A 20,993-nucleotide genomic window follows, 5' to 3' on the forward strand; every position below is an offset into this window, starting at 1 on the left:
AAAATAAAATACTCACTTTGTTGAAATGAAAGAAAATACTTTTTTCACATCATGAAAAGAAGATATTTGTTTTGTTGAAATGAAAGAAAATATTTTTTTACTACATCATGAAAAAAATACTCATTTTATTGAAATGAAAGAAAATATTTTTTCCACGTTATGAAAAGAAAATAATTTTTTTGTTGAAATAAAAGAAAATACTTTGTATACATCACGAAAAGAAAGTATTTTCTTGTTAAAATAAAAATAAATATTTTTTTTATATCATGAAAAAAAAATACGCATTTGTAGAAATGAAAAAAAAAATTACCCTATCTATAACATGAAAAGAAAGTGTTATTAATTAATAATATTTCTATTTAGGGTGGGGTTGGGGGTGAGGGGTGGGGGTGGGGGTGGGTGAGGGTGGGGTTGGGTGTGGGTTTGAAGATACGGCCTCTATTCCCATTTAGTTGTGAATTGTGATATTTACAGCCTGTTTCGATGGTTGTTACGCATTGTTTTATAATGTATCGTATCGTATTGTATTGTATTGTATTGTACCGTATCGTTTGATAAATATAATGTTTAGATAGATTGTGTCGTTTGTCATCGTTTCATGATATCACGCACCAGCAATATGAAGAATAAACTTACAATATTATAAAAAAAATTATGATACAACGTAAAATTACTATATAAAAAGGTAGGATAAATGATAAAATAAAATAATTTAATAATAATAGAGGGTGAGATTGAGAGAAAAAGACAAGGTAACGACGCGACCACACCAAATCGGTCGTTACATAAAGTGACACATTTCGTCGTTATGTAACGACGGATTTAACGATACGATATAATAAAATTTAAGTAACAATCAAAACAAACATTGTATTTAAAATAACAATACGATACGATACATTTTTAGTTGTCATGTATATTAAAAATAATCATTTTTAAATATTTGCCAATTTTAAAAATTAAGTAAAAATTAACTATTTCTTCAATTTTGCATTTAACATTAATTGTTATATAATTAAGAGGCACGTAAATACATAAAAATTAAAGAACTAGTCAAATTATATTCCTAGTTAATTTGTCCTTATGGATGGGTAAGGTTGAAAAAGAGTTTTGAAAAATATTTTTCCTTGTCTTGATATGAAAAAAAAATTCTCCAATCGAAGGAAAATATTTTCCAAAACATTTAAGCGAGTCAAACATGAAAAAATTAAAAAATATTTTTCGAAAAATGTTTTCCTTCAAACCAATCACAAAGTCGAGATAAAATTTCTGATTGAGCGGAGATTTCAAGAATTTAGTGAAATTTAATGGGTCCACATGTTATTTCCATTTCAAATAATGAGAATTTAGCATTTGTGACTAATTTAGTCATAACTATTTTCAAATACTAAATTTCAATATTTAATTTTAAGTTAACTATTGAAGTACTGGTATGAATGTCTAATTTAAGTGATATAATATTTTCACTCACAAAAATTAAACTTTCATAGTTTGTTTTAAGTAAATTTAATGTCAAAATATAATTTCTAATTTTCAAATACTTTATTTACATTTAAATTTCTATGGATTCACTTGAACTTTTAATTGAATGTTCCTAATGGACGAGTTTACTCGATCCCTGATTTGATAAAAAGTGCAATAGTTTCTTGGTGTATTTTTAAATTTTATCTTAACATGTCAACATGAAAATAAGTATTAAATATATATTCTGTAGGTTGGAATAATGCTTATTTGTAGCTTTTATAGAGTAAGACTAAAGACGTGTCTTTTTTGTAATTTTATAATTTTGAAAAATCTTACATTTGATTAGTAAGTTAACGTTCTTGTTATTTGACAGAAAAGATAAAAGATCTCAAGTTATATTGAAATATTACACCCACTTCATTATCATTACAATTGTAGTCAAGCAAAATTCATGGTTGCTATATGGAAATCAAACTTCGTTATTGGAAACTCTTGTCAAGTAAAACAAATTAGGAAACTGTCACACCTCCTTTTTCACTACACCCCCAGAAAGGAGTATAAAGGAATTTTTTCCAACTTAAAGTGACAATCGAAACGGGATTATTTATTTATTAAATTCAGAGTCGCCACTTGGGATAATTGTATGGTGTCCCAAGTCACCGGTTCAAATCCCACGTCGAGGAAAAGATTGACTCTGTATTATAGTCCGCGAACACAGAAATTCGGGTAAGGAATTATGTTAACCCGGGAGAAGGTATTAGGCATTCCCCAGTTCCGTGGTTCTAGCACGGTCGCTCAACTATTATAATTGGCTTATTTACTTGATTTTAATACATGTTTTAACCTATGGTTCAATTTTAACTTTATAATCGCTTTAATTAATTAGTTTTTAAGAGAAAGATTCAACGTCATCTAAAACACGTCTTGAACCACGTCACATAAATACACTCATGGTCCATGTCACATTTTATCTAACGTTGTTGAGATTTGGATTTGGGTCACATAAATGCACACCCGAGTTTAAGGAAATTAATTTAAATTACGCGCCTAAAGCAAACTACGAAAGTTCAAGAGTTGTTCATTTCCTAAATCCAGGAGTGTTGTGATGGCTAAGGTTATAAAAACTAAACTAACAAATGTGCTGATTATCTTTGCAAACCTTTCTGTAATATTCGAAACACCAATACATTTTCTAATTTTCTGAACCAACTCTTGTCCTTGGGTAAACGAAACAGCTATATCCTTCAAATTGCTTGCAAGAAAAGAAAAGATTATAAATTGGCAATTAAATACATCCTATATTATATATTAGAATGCATACAGAATGCAACCGCAACAAATGCTAGCGTTCATGACAATTGAAGATTAGAAACAAAACAACAAAAGAGTACTGCTTCTGAGAAGTAAGCTGGAACTGTGCAGGAATGTGCAAATTATGAATAGGACTTTAAGATCTCACTTAACAAATGTGTTACTTTATTTGAACAAATTCTCGGAACCAAATGCAACAAAAGACAGCCCAGAACATAGATGGGGTACTAATTAATAGGATATTCCTCTTATCATTAGCTTTAAAATTGAAAAAAAAATAGATTTTATTCACAAAACTTGACTGTTGAAACAAAGCTAGATTGGAAAACAGGTTCTACTAATTCTAAAGCAGAATGCACGAAATGTCTCCTATATTGTTTTTACTTCCCTTCAAACTTTATCAGCGCTTGCGAATGAAACTACGAGAGAGAGCTCGAACAAATTGCAGTCAAAGCTTCAAATTATGCAGCCCCAAATCCGAACGTATTCAAATAATATATTTTGCTTGTTCGCCATCACTTTAATTATCACATATTTGGTGTAATTAGAATGAGACAAACTAATCAAGAGAAGTAAAATAACAAAATTTGGACAAACCTAATGATCTCAAAGAAATTCATGCTGGACCAGATCAGATTTTTCCTTTTTAAAAAAAAAATTAAAAAAAAAATAAAAGTAAAATAAACAAGATGAAAGCTAGCTATAAGAAACCACTTGTTGAATCTCATTCAAACACCAAACCATCCACCAGGAAAAGATCGAATCGGAGACATACAACATCAATCGTGTAGGTCGACATCAAGGAAACAATAAATTCACAACAAACATCACTAATCTAGACTAGCAATTCAGAAGATAAAGTATAAGAACAAGATGAACCTGCTTAACAAATCTTCCTTTAACGTGACAGAGATTCCCAACAAATACAATGGCAAGAGAAATGTCGCTGCTACAAGTAAGCTCACAGCAATCGGAACTCAGACGGAGACCATTAAACCTATGTCCTTAAAATAGCTCAAATCGAACCACTAGAACAACAAGAAATCTCAGACCATCTCCATTTTTAACCCAAAATTCTAAATTTGAAACAGAAACCAAAGGAAAGAACAAAAGACAACAACATTGTTTATGTTTGTGCCATTCAGGAAATTAAAATCGAAAAGTTTTTTTACTAGAGAAGAGAAAGACTCCTGAGTTCTGAACCCTAGCTCTCTTCTCCGAATTTTTCTCCCTAAGAATCCTCTCTAATTTCTCACCCCCCCCCCAATTTAGGGATTAGATACTATTATATATGGGTAGAGATTAGGTTTGGGGTTTGTGCCTAGGAATTATGGGCTTGGGAATTATGGGCTAGGTCCAAAATTAAGCCTAAAGATGGGTTGCTCGAGCCCAAGCTTTATTCTTTCCCCGCGAACGAGATTAAAAATGCGACCTTATTTATTAAATAATCCTACTTAAGTAAAATAACTATTAAAATAAGACTGGCCGTTAAAACGAAACTATTTTTGGTATTTTTTTCAAGATTAAAAATGACTACAATACATTAATGAAACTATTTTTTTGTAATTTTCATTTTCTTGTGATAAAATAAGGTAAAAAAGTAAAACTTAGTTGAAATAGCTATATTAGGCCTAAATTAAATATTTACATGCTAAAATATAAAAAATCTTGGGGAGGGTCAAAAATCACATGTCTACAGCTGCCCTTCTTTGATTGGAAAGACGAAGTATTTTCAGACAAAGAACGACTAGACATGTTTTTTGACCCGAACCTTATTTGGAGAGACTAAAACTAAGAGAGAGGGGGATGTGACCGAGCCCTGGTATCTGAGCTGCCTACATATCCTTGGCTATAAAGGAATCAGGCCACGTGTAGTTCAGAGGTGAGTGAGATGATGGAGTATGCCGAGGTGGAGAGCCGATCGAGGTGTCGTTCTGCCAAGGTTCCGGTTCGCGGTCCTGTTATTACATCAAAATCAAAAATGAAAAAGACTGAATAAGCCTATCAGCTGCGAGTTACAAGATTCCTATCTATGAGTCTTCTGAAGCTTGATCTTGAGTCTTGGTTGGTTCTTCATGCGGATGTTGATCTGAATCTTGATGCCTGTTAGTTGCAGGTGTTGGTTCAATCTTCTTCAGCTTTTTCAAACCAAGACGGGACATGCAGAGTTTGTGACCTCAACCATGTCTTGAGCAACTCACATCTTTCATTAACTTCTGCATTTGGATTCACTTCTTGTCTTTCCTTTTGTTTTGTTTTTTACTTTTTATTTTTGATTGTGACTAACTTCTGTTGATCATATCGGACTACTGACTCGCATTCTTGACGCGAGCTTCTTTTATTGCTGACCTGAATTGCATTCTGAATTGAATTCTCTTATTTTCCAGGCGGGCGCCTGATTGCTGAACTTGAACCGTCTTCTCTTGTTACTTGACACTGTTTTCCCTTGCACCTTGAACCAGATCCCTTAAAACTTGAACTGTCTTCCTTCAAAACTGTTTTCCCTTGAAACTTGAATTGTCTTCTCTTGTTCTCTAGGTGGGCGCCTGATTACAACAAAACAGACAAAACGAAAGAAATATTTCTTCCCCAGTTGCACTAGGAAGATTTGTGAGTTGTTAGCAAAATTGTAAACCACTTGTACTATTGATGCAATGATGAGAGTAAACTAAAGAATAGACTAGGAAAACTATAAACTAAGCTTGACTAAAGTAAAGACTAACCCTGTTCTCTAGGCGGGGCCCCCTGATTTCAGGAAAACTAAACATTGATAATCTTAAGAAAACTAAAAAAATGACTCCCCTTTTTTTTCAACTTCAGACTTCCCTTTTTTTTAAAAAAAAATTATTATCCTAGGAGAAAATTCATCGGACTAGGTTTTCTATCTTAGGAGAAAGATTCATCAGACTAAGATTTTGATCCTAGGAGAAAGTTCATCAGACTAGGTCTCTTTTCTACTTATTTTTTGGTATCTTAGGAGAAAGGTTCATCGGACTAAGATTTTTATCCTTGGAGAAAGTTCATCAGACTAGGTCATCTATCTTAGGAGAAAGATTCATCAGACTATGATTTTGATCCTAGGAGAAAGTTCATCAGACTAGGTCTCTATCTTGTTATCTTAGGAGAAAGGTTCATCAGACTAAGATTTGATCCTAGGAAAAAGTTCATTAGACTAGGTTTTCTATCTTAGGAGAAATATTCATCAGAATAAGATTTTGATTCTAGGAGAAAGTTCATCAGACCAGGATTTATATTAGGACGAAAATCCATCAGACTAGGACTTTTTATCCTAGGAGGAAAATATAAAAATCAAAGGCAAGACTTTATGCACAATAGCAAGATAAATAAAGGCAAAGATTTGAGAAACTTCCCTTTGTCGGCTCTTCTCGTCTTTTCTCTTTCTTCTCTTTTTTTTTTTGTTTTTTTTTTTTCTTTTTGAATCACTTTCCTTGCACCGCTTTGTTCCTGTTTCATACAAAGAAAAATTTGTCAGTTTTGAAAATGGTGGTCGGTTTATGGCCTTGAGTCTTTGGGCATCTTGGCTTCTGCTCAATCAGCTTGAGTCGGCTTCAGGAGACTTTTGCTCTGCATCAACCCTAATTGTTTCACACCTAGTACCACTTATATTTGCGGCTCAATCTGTCTTATCCCAACTGGAGATCTTTGCTTAGGTGACCTTTTTTGATATCTTGAATGACTTCCTACTTTTTGACCAATTTGTCTATCAAAGAGAATCACCAGTTATCTTTTTCCGTCAAGTAGGCTGAGAAGAGTCTTTTTGGGGAAGCCTTTGTATGAATCCTCAGGGTATATTGACAGAAACAACTTAGTGCTGGCCAAACTTGCTTTATGCAATTGAAAAGCTGGTGGCAGATTCTGAAATTTTTTCTTGCTTGTTTTGACAAGGACCGACTCGGAGTGAAGGACACAATGATGCAAAGAAACAAGTATTAACAAGAAATGCCCCTGTCGGAAGGACAGAATGAAGAGTTCTTTTTTTTTCCAATAACTAACCTTAATGATCATGACATGCATTTTGGACTTAATGACCGATCTACCAAACTAATCCAATCTTCCCTTTTACCATTCTTATGACATGAAGTCAGGCTTGTTTATGCCAATTCTTCACATCAGCTTCACGACTCACTTTCGACAAGTAGTGCCCGAGGGGTTTTCACCAACAAGTCTCTCTCATTTATTCATGTCTGCTTATCGTCGTCTTATAGTGCCCGTGAGGGTTTTCACTAATAAAACTCTCTCATTTTTTTTCTTTCGCTTTTCTGTTGCTTTCTTGAGCAACTTGACAGTGTTCTATGTCGTGTGACAACCATTGCTCATTGCATGCTTCTCTTGGCATTCTTGAACGCATATCGGGAGGTCTTTATTTGGAAGGTTTTTGGATAGGGTTGGACGAAAGGCCGGCATGAAGCTAAACACAGACTAAAGATGACAGGGTTGTATACTTACAACTTTTGGAATCGACTCTTTTAAAAATGAAATAAAATCTTTGTCCCAGTTTTAGCTATTGCGGATTATTTTTTGAATTTTTCTTTTTCTTTTTCTTTTTCTTTGAATTCTTATTTGGTTGGACTGAACCGTGAGGCTGCCTACGTTTTCTCTTTTTAAGGAATCATGTCGAACATAGTTCAAACATTTGACCTAACTAATTTTCTCATTTTTCTTTCTCTTTTTTTTCTTTTCTTTTCTTTTTCCTATCTTTTTTTTTTTCAAAACAAGTTGCCCCAACTTCTATATTTTTTTAGGGCATGGACCTTTGACAATTATTCTTCTTTTTTCTTTTTTTCTTTTTTTTTTTAACTTTCTAAGAGTTGCCCCAGTTTGTACTATTGGGGCATGGACTTCTCTCTTTTCATCATTTTTCTTTATTTTTTTATTGGACTTTTAACTCTAAATTTGATTCCAAAAGAGGGTGGTAAAAGAAAATAACACAGGCTCAAAAGGGGTAACAAAGGGTATAAAGTGTTTGGATAGCAAAAAAAGGGTCTCCCAGCCTCGAGAACGCCAATTATAGTATCCTTTCGTGATCACATCATTGATGAACATGCATGTCTTCTTGGGTCTTTCCAGTGTACAGCTGTATGAGCAATACTTTCCTCGCCGTGAATTACCCTTGTCAATTTGGGTGACTTTTCTTGGATTTTGTCTTGATGTAGAAGATGTATTTTGCCACTAACTGATCCATTTCAAGTTGTCTGGAATACACCTTCTATTGAAAATCACTTCTATCTCCTAGTGCTAAACAAATTTCAACCGCCCGATTATCCTTAAGCCCGATCTTCTCAAATGATTCAAAAGGTAGAAATCCTTAACTTCCATGAGCATGACGGCTTTGGTTCCATGTAAACTCAGCTCATGCTTATTTTCCATATGTTTCACGTATCTATTCTTCTTCAAAAGTGTCCCTTTCTCACTTATCCAATTCAAGACTAAATCAGTTTTCTAAGATCTGGCCAAAAATTCCGCATGCATGTCGTGTCACTAAAACTGGCGTGAAAAGAATTATGTACAAAATGGACACAAAATGACTGGCTGTTTTTATTGAATAAAGGATGAAATGTCCAATAACACAGAAAGAAGAAGAAAAAAAGACAAAAATAAACTACCATAGCTGAAAGAGGAGTGACTTTCCAGTTACTAAGCGACATCTTAGCCACACATTCGCACATCAGCATTACTACGTCATTTGACCATTTTGATTGCTTTGGATTCAACACTCGAATTTTGACAATCATCCCGAGCAGCCCATGTTTTATTGCTCAAATCTGGTAAAGTCAACCCCACATTTGCCTCCATTTTTAATTTTTCGCTGTCGACTTGCCTACTTGCTTTGTTCGTGACCTTGGATCAACAACAATGGTGCTTGTTCCATTGGTTAAGAAGATGCTTTTATTTCCGAGAGATCTTGGATTGTTTTTGTGACTCGCCATTGCAAACCAACAAACCGACCACCTTTGACTAGCTTTTATTTCAAAACAACAAGCATGTTAGAATAAACACTCACTTTCTTTTTCCTTTTTTTTCTTCTTTTTTTGGTTTCTTTCCTTTCTTTATTTTTTTGGGTTTTTCTTTCTTTTTTTCTCTCTCTTTTTCTTTTCCATTTTTTTAAACCATTCGATCAAACCTGATGTGGGTTGCCTACGTATCATGTGGGAACATGAATCAGATCTTGCGTAGTTCGGGAAGATTGAGAATAAAGTAAATAAACTAACTTTTTTTTTGGATTTTAATTTTTTTTAAAATTTCTGAAACAAAGACTTATAAAGAAGAAAGAAGAAAATATTTTTGTACTTAGATTTTTTTGAGAATTTTTGAAAAGAAAGACTTCTAAAGTAGAAAGAAAATATTTTTTGAATTTTTTATTTCGGTTTTTTTATTATTTTATTTTTTGAAATTTTTGAAAGAAAGACTTCTAAACAAGAAAGAATATTTGTTTTATTTTTTTAAATTTCGAACTTTTTTTGGGGGGGAATTTCGAAAGAAAGCTTCTAAAGAAGAAACGAAATATTTTTGAATTTTTATTTGAAAATGTTTTTGGATTTTTTTTAAAATTGGGGTCTTAAAGAAAGACTTTTCTAAAGAAGGAAGTAAAGGAAAGTATTTTTGGACTTTTGAAAATTGTGGGTTAGAATCGATGAGGTTTGCCTACGTATCTCACATCCGGTGAGAATCAGACCCGCGTAGTTCGCCCAGTTTTGACGGAACAAAAGAAAATATGACTTATTTTGAAATGACTTTCCCTTTTTTTTTCTTCAAAATTTCAACAGAATTTCAGGGTAATTCAAATACCTACCTCTCACTTTTTTTTCTTTTTTTTTTTTCGATTTTCATTTTTTTCATTTTCTTTCCCTATTCTAGAAGCCAGTCAACATGCAAGCCGAAATAGACAGATGCGCAAGTAGCACGTAAGATGCATTAAGATGGTCTTTTGATTTTTGGGTACACCTGTCCTAGACGGACCCAACCTCTGTGTTGAGTCCCCAGAGTCAAATGCACATGATGCAAACATGCGTTCCTACTAGGGATCCGACATGAGGCTGAGTTATTTTAGGTTTAAAACATGGGTGTATTGTTCTAGACCTGTGCACCCGAGCGGACAACTCGAGCCGAGGAGGGGGCTACGTATCGAGAACCAAAAGGCCATCCGGCTTTGTAACTTGTCCGAGCCTCTTTCTTATTTCAAGGTATGCCACTAACAGAAGAGGAGTCACGCCAACGTGCACATCCCCAAAGATGAGAAGAGAAGGGTTTCGTAGCAGTTTATATACAGTTCAGGAAATATCAAAGCAGTAAAAAACAACATTTAGCACATTAGGCCCAAACATGTAAATAAAATCAGACAATAAATAAAACCAAATATAACAATTACTCTAAGCTCGAATTCTGAACCCTGAACCAGAGATTCTGGGTTCGATCCCTAGCAGAGTCGTCAGAGCTGTCACACCTCCTTTTTCACTACACCCCCCCGAAGAGAGTATAAAGGAGTTTTTTCTAACTTAAAGTGACAATCGAAATGGGATTATTTTTTTATTAAATTCAGAGTCGCCACTTGGGATAATTTTATGGTGTCCCAAGTTACCGGTTCAAATCCCGCGTCGAGGAAAAGATTGACTCTGTATTATCCGCGAACACAGAAATCCGGGTAAGGAATTCTGTTAACCCGGGAGAAGGTATTAGGCATTCCCGAGTTCCGTGGTTCTAGCACGGTCGCTCAACTATTATAATTGGCTTATTTACTTGATTTTAATACATGTTTTAACCTATGGTTCAATTTTAACTTTATAATCGCTTTAATTAATTAGTTTTTAAGAGAAAGATTCAACGTCATCTAAAACACGTCTTGAACCACGTCACATAAATACACTCATGGTCCATGTCACATTTTATCTAACGTTGTTGAGATTTGAATTTGGGTCACATAAATGCACACCCGAGTTTAAGGAAATTAATTTAAATTACGCGCCTAAAGCAAACTACGAAAGTTCAAGAGTTGTTCATTTCCTAAATCCAGGAGTGTTGCGATGGCTAAGGTTATAAAAACTAAACTAACAAATGTGCTGATTATCTTTGCAAACCTTTCTGTAATATTCGAAACACCAATACATTTTCTAATTTTCTGAACCAACTCTTGTCCTTGGGTAAACGAAACAGCTATATCCTTCAAATTGCTTGCAAGAAAAGAAAAGATTATAAATTGGCAATTAAATACATCCTATATTATATATTAGAATGCATACAGAATGCAACCGCAACAAATGCTAGCGTTCATGACAATTGAAGATTAGAAACAAAACAACAAAAGGGTACTGCTTCTGAGAAGTAAGCTGGAACTGTGCAGGAATGTGCAAATTATGAATAGGATTTTAAGATCTCACTTAACAAATGTGTTACTTTATTTGAACAAATTCTCGGAACCAAATGCAACAAAAGACAGCCCAGAACATAGATGGGGTACTAATTAATAGGATATTCCTCTTATCATTAGCTTTAAAATTGAAAAAAAAAATAGATTTTATTCACAAAACTTGGCTGTTGAAACAAAGCCAGGTTGGAAAACAGGTTCTACTAATTCTAAAGCAGAATGCACGAAATGTCTCCTATATTGTATTTACTTCCCTTCAAACTTTATCAGCGCTTGCGAATGAAACTACAAGAGAGAGCTCGAACAAATTGCAGTCAAAGCTTCAAATTATACAGCCCCAAATCCGAACATATTCAAACAATATATTTTGCTTGTTCGCCATCACTTTAATTATCACATATTTGGTGTAATTAGAATGAGACAAACTAATCAAGAGAAGTAAAATAACAAAATTTGGACAAACCTAATGATCTCAAAGAAATTCATGTTGGACCAGATCAGATTTTCCCTTTTTTTTAAAAAAATAAAAAATAAAAATAAAAGTAAAATAAACAAGATGAAAGATAGCTATAAGAAAGTACATGTTGAATCTCATTCAAACACCAAACCATCCACCAGGAAAAGATCGAATCGGAGACATACAACATCAATCGTGTAGGTCGACATCAAGGAAACAATAAATTCACAACAAACATCACTAATCTAGATTAGCAATTCAGAAGATAAAGTAGAAGAACAAGATGAACCTGCTTAACAAATCTTCCTTTAACGTGACAGAGATTCCCAACAAATACAATGGCAAGAGAAATGTCGCTGCTACAAGTAAGCTCACAGCAATCGGAACTCAGACGGAGACCATTAAACCTATGTCCTTAAAATAGCTCAAATCGAACCACTAGAACAGCAAGAAATCTCAGACCATCTCCATTTTAACCCAAAATTCTAAATTTGAAACAGAAACAAAAGGAAAGAACAAAAGACAACAACATTTTTTATGTTTATGCCATTCAGGAAATTAAAATCAAAATTTTTTTTACTAGAGAAGAGAAAGACTCCTGAGTTCTGAACCCTAGCTCTCTTCTCTGAATTTTCCTCCCTAAGAATCCTCTCTAATTTCTCAACCCCCCCCCCCCAATTTAGGGATTAGATACTATTATATAGGGATAGGAATTCGGTTAGGGGTTTGGGCATAAAAATTATGGGCTAGGTCCAAAATTAAGCCTAAAGATGGGTTGCTCGAGCCAAGCTTTATTATTTCCCCACGAACGAGATTAAAAATGCGACCTTATTTATTAAATAATCCCGCTTAAGTAAAATAACTATTAAAATAAGACTGGTCGTTAAAACAAAACTATTTTTGGTATTTTTTCAAGATTATAAATGACTACAAAACATTAATGAAATTATTTTTTTTGTAATTTTTATTTTCTTGTGGTAAAATAAGGTAAAAGAGTAAAAATTAGTTGAAATAGCTATACTAGGCCTAAATTAAATATTTACGTGCTAAAATATAAAAAATCTTAGGGAGGGTCAAAAATCACATGTCTACAGAAACAATTGAAGAAAAGTGTATAAAACCTAGTAATAATTTGTTTTCTCTACAATGACAACAAAAGTGTGTTTAATCTAAAGACTATTCAACATCTAGGCCTCATTTGTTTGCATGTAATAGATGCTTAAATCTTAATCATTCAGATCTCAGATATTAAGTGTGTTTGTTTTTAAAGTCTGAATCTTAATCATTCAGATCTTAATCATTAAGTTTGTTTGTTTTGTTACTTTACAACAACTTAATGGGTCTTAATAAGTCTATATGATTATGATCTATAACAAAGACTTAGTTTCATTAAAATGCTATCACCCACATTTATTTTTTATTGCCACCACTGCCTACCATTATCAACTATTATCATGCCACCCACCACTACCATACTCAACCACCACCACCACCTCCTCAATCATAGCCGCCACCATTATCGACAACCACCACCCAGAATCCTCACTATCCCCATCACCATCATTCTCAAGCACAACCATTGCAACCACAACCACAAACTCATCCACCTCAGTTACCACAACTAATGATACAGTCCGAGATAAACAAAACAACCGAATATGAAAATAACAATAATTAAAGCAAAATTAATTATAGGTTTGATTAAGATAACCAAAAGCAGTCTGAATAATAATATTTAGAAGAAAATATAGAACCCTAAGTGAACGTCTCAAGCAACAATCAAAAAAATTATCAGATCGCCTCCCAAGAACGACAAATTAGAACCATATATATAAAGAAAAAAGAAGAAGATTACCTTGAAGAACCCAAATCTTGAAAATAGGTAATCCAAAGTCGAACTCGAACCAAGAGGTTCAAAATCTCTCTAAAGAGTTTTCTTATGTCAAAATATGCTAATCCCTAATGAAATAACCTTAGCCTGTTATAAATGCCCAATGGGTAAAATAGGAAAGTTTTCAAAGTTAATTTTTCAAAAAAACTCGTCAGGTCAAATTGTAGCTTTAATCGTAACCCCAACCGTGACGCACAGCTGAACCGTGTCAAATTCCAGAAGCTTATTTTCTTCAGCTTTTCAGGCCCCTCTTGAACTGTAGCCAACGGTTGGTGAATCCGTGTCACACGGTTTGACTTGGGGTCTTGATTCTTCAATTCTCAAGACTCCAAACATGGTATGCTTTGCATATCTTCCAAGTGACTCTTCAAATATCTCCTAGTCAATTGTTGAAGATCATGCAGCTCCCCGACGTGCATCCCTCAGGCATTCTTGGACTTGGAGCGAGTCAATGGTCCACCAAATAATTCGGGGTCATCTTCAATATTTTTTCATTTTTCCCGAACTATCTAGGATCATATCATTCTCCACCTCTTAAAAAATAATTCGAATACAACACAGAAGAACAACAATAGGATGTAGAACTTACATGATAAACAACATTTATTTGGTATAAGCAATATAAGATAGTGTTCATGCATCCACTTGACCCAGTTCCACCTACAAAGTATAAATACTCCCCTATAAAATATATAGACATAATCATCCCCATAAAATTTATGCAAACCCAGATACATAGGATTAAAATCTCGGTTAGATGTATTATACATATGATGTATACTAGATGAAGCTAATGCATTAAAGAGATAATTACACAAATATCTCTTCCTAATGATAGAATCTCTAGGTCCTAAATAAATATCATGTCAATCCTTCAAAGGATCTAACTCTAGTTTCAATATAGATCTCTTGGCATAAACTAAAGAGAACGACTCATCAAAATTAGAAACTAAACAAGAAAAGATATAAACACTAGACGTAATGTCAAATGGTTTACTTCCCTTTTCATCTTTGCAGTCTTCAGTCCTAATATTATCCTCTAAACTTGAGCCACTATATTCTTCTTTCAACTCAATCTTCGTGGTATCTATGTAACCAAAATCTCCATGGGCCTTATTTTCCTTATTGGTAACCTGTTGTTTTACTTCCTCATCCCTTGTTGAAATTCTAACGTTTGTGAATATTTCTGTAATTACGTGCTTTGGTCCAAACTTGTGAATATTCATGTAATTATTTTCTTATCTTTGTTTATCTTCTTAGTTGTTTTCTTTTTGATTTTTGTAGTTTTTGAAAAAATGGCATCATATGATGAAAATTGGCCGGATGGTAATTATTCATACTTTGATGACCCTTGTCCTTATTTTGGAGAATCACACTCGTGGCAAAATTATTTAAATTCTCCCGGGGGCGGATTGTGCACACAATCTCAAATCCATGAGTGGAGTATTTGTGATAAGTGTGGTGGTCAAAATGTTCATTGAACTAATTGTGCTTATTTGTCCTTCCCTTCCCCGAACCCCCGCTATGATGATTCTACTTTTTGTGATGATAATTATAGGGATATGGAAGTTGAGGAAATTGAGCATGGTCAAAATGGAGAGTTCAAACTTATGATGGAATGCCTACTTGAAGGAGGAAACAAAGAGCAAAAGGCCTTGGAGGAGCTTTTGGAAAATAGTCTCCAAAATAATTTGGCGCTTGAAAGGTTAAACTTACAAATAGGAGAAATGCTTGAAGCTTTAGAGGTTCAAAAAGCCTCGGAAGTGGATGATAGCGAAGAACCTTCCTTAGAGGTTGAAGCCAAAAGTTCTTCTTTGGCACTTTATCAAAACCAAGAAGAACTCTCAAATGCTCAAAATGAGAGGATGATGCTAATGTTAGAGGGCTTAACTCTCTACTCACTACAATGTGTTGTATTATTTTTGGGATGGTTTCTACAAATGAAGGAGTGCATCTATTTATAGAGGTAAAGACCTCCTCTTGATGTCATTGGTGACATCAAACTACCTCCTCTTGATGTCATGGGTGACATCAAAGGAGGAAGCTTCCTCCTAGCATCCACACCAACTCTTTCCACCAACTCTTCCAATTGGCATGCCATTGTTGACTAAACATAAACCAACATTTTCAATCTCCACCTTGGTTTGCGTTTCGAGCGTGTGAACAACTCTGGCCAAAACTTCTAAGCTTACTGGGCAACCCCGTTGTAAGAAACAAGAAGAATCAAACCATTGTTGAACATACCACCTCCACCTAACAACTGTTCTCTTCGGAGTTGCATCAGTTGATGCACACCCCCGCCAAGTCCTTGCAGTGTGCAAACTTAGCGAGTGGGACTATCTTGGTCAACATATCTGCAGCATTATCGTCTGTGATAACCTTCACGACCTTGATAGTTCCCTCTTCAACAACATCTCGAATAAAATGAAATCTGACATCAATGTGTTTAGTGCGCTCATGAAATCTCTGATTTTTCATTAGATGAATAGCACTCTGACTATCACATCTAAGAGTTGATTCCAGCTGAACCAAACTCAATTCCGCTACTAAACCTTTCAACCAGATAGCTTCCTTCACCGCCTCCGCTACTGCCATGTATTCTGCTTCTGTCATAGACAAAGCGGCAATCAACTGCAGAGTCGACTTCCAACTAACGACACTACCAACGAGGGTAAAGATGTATCCAGTTGTGGACCTTCTTCTGTCAAGATCTCCTGCATAGTCAGAATCTACATAACCGAGAATTGAAATACCTCCACCACTTTTTCGAAAGGTCAGACCAACACCAGAAGCTCCTTTGAGATATCTCAATATCCACTTGACAGCTTCCCAATGCCTCTTTCCTGGGCTGGACATGTATCTACTTACCACACTTACAGATTGAGCAATATCTGGACGTGTGCATACCATAGCATACATAATGCTACCAACTGCACTGGCATAAGGAATCTTTGACATATGCTCCACCTCATCCTCGGACTGAGGCATTTGTAACTCTGAAAGTTTAAAATGAGGAGCTAATGGTGTACTTACAGGCTTGCACGTATGCATATTGAATCTCTTGAGAACCCTTTCAATATACCTCTTCTGAGAAAGATGTACAACACCGTCTTCTCTTGAAATCTCCATACCAAGGATTTTCTTTGCAGCTCCTAAATCCTTCATGTCAAATTCCTTACTCAACAGTTTTTTCAAAGCATTTATCTCTGTAATGTTGTTAGCAGCAATAAGCATATCATCAACATACAACAGTAAATAAATCATTGAGTTACCAGACATCTTCTTGTGATACACACAGCTATCAAATGCACTCCTTGAGAATTCATGTGTAGTCATGAATGCATCAAACCTCTTGTACCACTGTCTAGGGGATTGCTTCAAACCATACAAAGACTTCTTTAGTTGGCATACGTGATCTTCTTTTCCCTCAGCTAGGAAACCTTCAGGCTGATCCATATAGATTGTCTCTTCTAGATCACCGTGTAAGAAAGCAGTTTTGACATCAAGCTGTTGAAGCTCCAAGTCAAATTGGGCAACCAATGCTAGTAGCACGCGAATTGAGCTATGCTTCACGACTGGAGAGAAAATCTCATTGTAGTCAATTCCCTCCTTCTGACTGAATCCTTTTGCAACCAATCTCGCCTTGAACCTAGCATCTTCCACTTCAGGAATTCCCTCTTTCTTTCGGTAGACCCACTTGCATCCAACTGTCCTCTTCCCCTTTTGTCTTTTCACTAAGACCCATGTCTGATTCTTGTGAAGAGACTCCATCTCTTCAGTCATGGCTAACCGCCATTGTGCGGCATCCTTGCAAGAAGTTGCTTCAATATACGAGGAGGGCTCCAGATCTTTAATCTCTTCTTGTGCAGCTACGAACGCATATGCAATCAAGTTTGCTTGATTTATAAGGCGTTCCGGTTCTCGTGTTTGCCTCTTCTCCCTCCCCTTTGCAATTGTGTATGGTTCATTGACAACAAGTTCTTCAAGGTCTACATCTTCTGACTCATCTTTAACCTGAGTCTCTTGATCCTCTTCCTTGGCAAGCTCCACCGGAAGCTCCACCTGCTCGTCGTTCTTATTTCCTGAAAACTCCACGGAAACTTTACGGGGATCAAGTATAGAGCATTCATCAAAGGTGACATCTCTACTAACTATAAATTTGAGTAAAGACAAACACCAAAGTTTGTACCCTTTTACTCCATCCATATACCCTACGAATATGGCCTTCTTAGCCCTTGGTTCAAGCTTTCCTTCATTAACGTGATAATAAGCTGGACACCCAAATACTTGTAAGTATGAATAGTTAGAGGGTTCACCTGACCATACCTCATTCGGAGTCTTAAAGTCAATTGCCGATGCTGGAGATCGATTGACAATATGAGCAGCAGTGTGAACTGCTTCAGCCCAAAATACTTTGGACATTTTGGCTTGTAGGAGCATACAACGAGCCTTTTCAAGAAGAGTTCTGTTCATTCTCTCGGCAACTCCATTCTGCTGTGGGGTATGCCTGACAGTCCTATGTCTTGAGATCCCATGAACCTTGCAGAATTCATTAAACTCTTCATTGCAAAACTCCAAGCCATTGTCTGTGCGAAGATACTTGATTTTCCGCTCCATTTGATTTTCAACCAAAATCTTCCACTCTTTAAATGCTTCAAAAGCATCACTTTTTGCCTTCAAAAAATACACCCAAACCTTTCGTGAGAAATCATCAATAAAAATGAGAAGATACCTCTTTCCGCCCTTCGATGGAAGTTTAGAAGGACCCCATAAATCTGAATGGATGTAGTCTAGCACTCCTCTTGTCTTGTGTTTGCCAGTGCTGAAGCTGACCTTCTTCTGCTTCCCTAGAACGCAGTGCTCACAGAAGTCAAGCGTGCTGATCTTCTCACCTTCCAAAAGTTTACGATTGCTCAACATCTCCAGTCCACGTGCGCTCATATGACCCAGTCTCATGTGCCATAGTCTTGCCTTGTCATCATTAGATAACTGCACTGTAGATGCATTTGCAGAGCCAACAATGGTGCTTCCGGCCAATGTGTAAAGGCCGTTCTCCAGCTTGCCTTTCAGCATGACTAAAGAACCTTTAGTCACCTTTATAGTTCCTGCTTCGCTCATGTACCTGTAGCCTTGTTCATCCAGAGTACTCAGGGAGATCAAATTCTTCTTCAGATCAGGAACATGACGGACTTGTGTAATAGTCCTCACGACTCCATCATGGCAGCGAACCCGAACTGAGCCAATGCCAACTATTGCACAAGTTGCATTATTGCCCATTACTACGGTTCCTCCACTTTTCTCATAGCTGCTAAACCAGTCTTTTCGGAACGTCATATGCAGAGTGCAAGCAGAGTCTAACACCCATTTGTTTCCATAACTACTATTATTATTACACGATGTTGTTAGTACATAATCATTATCAAAATCATGTACCTGTTCAACTGTGGATGCACTCGCCTTTTCCTTGGACTTTGACATTGGGCAGTCTCGTTCAAAGTGCCCCTTCTTGCCACAACCCCAACACTCTGTATTCTTCTTGTTCACACGAGACTTTGATCTGTGCTTTGATTTGCTCTTTCCCTGTTGGCTAGTCCGGCCTCTCACAAAGAGCCCACTTGCCTGGTCATCTCTATCTCCTTCAATGTGCCTCCGCACATCACTAGAGTTAAGTTCTTGCCGCACTTGCTCAAGCTTGATAGGCTCCTTGCTATACATTATTGAATTCTCAATATCACGATATCCTGAAGTCAATGAAAATAGCAAAGCACATGCAAGCGTTTCCTCCTCCTTTTTAATTCCTGCAATCTGTAAGTCCATGACAAGTTTATTGAACGCATCTAAATGATATTGTAACGAAGTACCTGACCCCATCTTAAATGTGTTAACAACATCCTTGTTGTCACTGATCGGTCTTGGTATAGCCCTTCTAGCTTTTCCCATAACTATTTGGTCGTCTCTTCGGTACCCGTACTCACTTCACAAAGCACGTTAGGTGCAAGGGATAGTTGGATTGCACTCAATGCATCCCCTTCAATCTTCTCCTTGTCGGGAGTTGATATATCCTTAGGATACTTTCCGTCAATAGCATGGATTGAACCTTCCCTCCGCAGTAACGCCATCATCTGGATCTTCCAGATATTGAAGTTGTTGCGTCCACTGAATCTATCAATTTCAAACTTCATGGAACTCATCTTTGCTTGTTATTCCTCCTTGGATCATTAAAGAATCCTGTTACTCTGATACCAATTGTTAGCGGAAACGTAAAAGAAAGAACACAAGATTTAACGTGGTTCGGATCAAAATAATCCTACGTCCACCAGAGAACAATTGCCTTTTTAATATTAACAAAGGAAGGGGAGAGTTCCCAATTGCACTTGAGAGAATTTCTCTCTTAACTCTCTACTCACTACAATGTGTTGTATTATTTTTGGGAGGGTTTCTACAAATGAAGGAGTGCATCTATTTATAGAGGTAAAGACCTCCTCTTGAGGTGACATCAAACTACCTCCTCTTGATGTCATGGGTGACATCAAAGGAGGAAGCTTCCTCCTAGCATCCACACCAACTCTTTCCACCAACTCTTCTAATTGGCATGCCATTGTTGACTAAACATAAACCAACACCTTTAATTTGTTTACATATTTTTTAATTTATCATTCTTGTAGTGTTGTTCTATTTTGTTTTTCTTATTTTATAGGTGTATGCACATGGAAAATAAATCCATTGGAAGGAAGAAAAAACAAACAAAATGGTTAGAACTAAGTGTGAGGTACCCGCACGAAGGACCAGGCTCGGGAGAAGTATGAGTATCCCATGAGTTGCTGATGTTTCGGCCTTTGGCCTACTAGGGAGTTTTTTCCACCCTCTTGTTATATATAGTGTGCATTGGGGACAATGCATAATTTTAAGTGTGGGGTGAAGAGATTATCTAAGTGATTTTTATGATATTTTATTTGTGTTAGTTTAAAAAAAATAGGACTTTTCCTGACGATGGATCTCTTGGACAGCTTTCTTGAGAGATTAAGGTCCAGTTTTTATTTTTATTTAGTCGTAGGTAGATAATAATCCCCCTTGGTTTTTCTTTTGGCATCAGTTTTTTCCAAGGGATGTAACTTTAATAAGGTAAATTTTATTTTATTTATTTTTATATATTTTTGATTTTTTAGGAAACACATGGAAGAAAAAAAATTGAGTGCCCTATTGGCCTTTTGACCTGTTTGATGCTAGCATTGTTAGGCCATATCATGCACATTACCTTCCTAACATGTTTTAATGAAAAATATACTGTGAAAGATTGAATCGTCTGTCAGTGACGCCTTTTCTCAGTTGCTTGACTTATTATTCATGTATTTTTATTGCTTAATACTTCTTGACTTTGTGTTACTTGCCTAAACTTGAGAGTTGGAATGGAACCGTCCGACTGGGGTCATGTGCATATGTTATGTGAGATTTTGATTACGTTCTGTGTTATCTTGTGTTTGTCTAGAACT

Source organism: Nicotiana sylvestris, chromosome 4 (assembly GCF_000393655.2).
Source record: "Nicotiana sylvestris chromosome 4, ASM39365v2, whole genome shotgun sequence".
Lineage (NCBI taxonomy): Eukaryota > Viridiplantae > Streptophyta > Magnoliopsida > Solanales > Solanaceae > Nicotiana > Nicotiana sylvestris.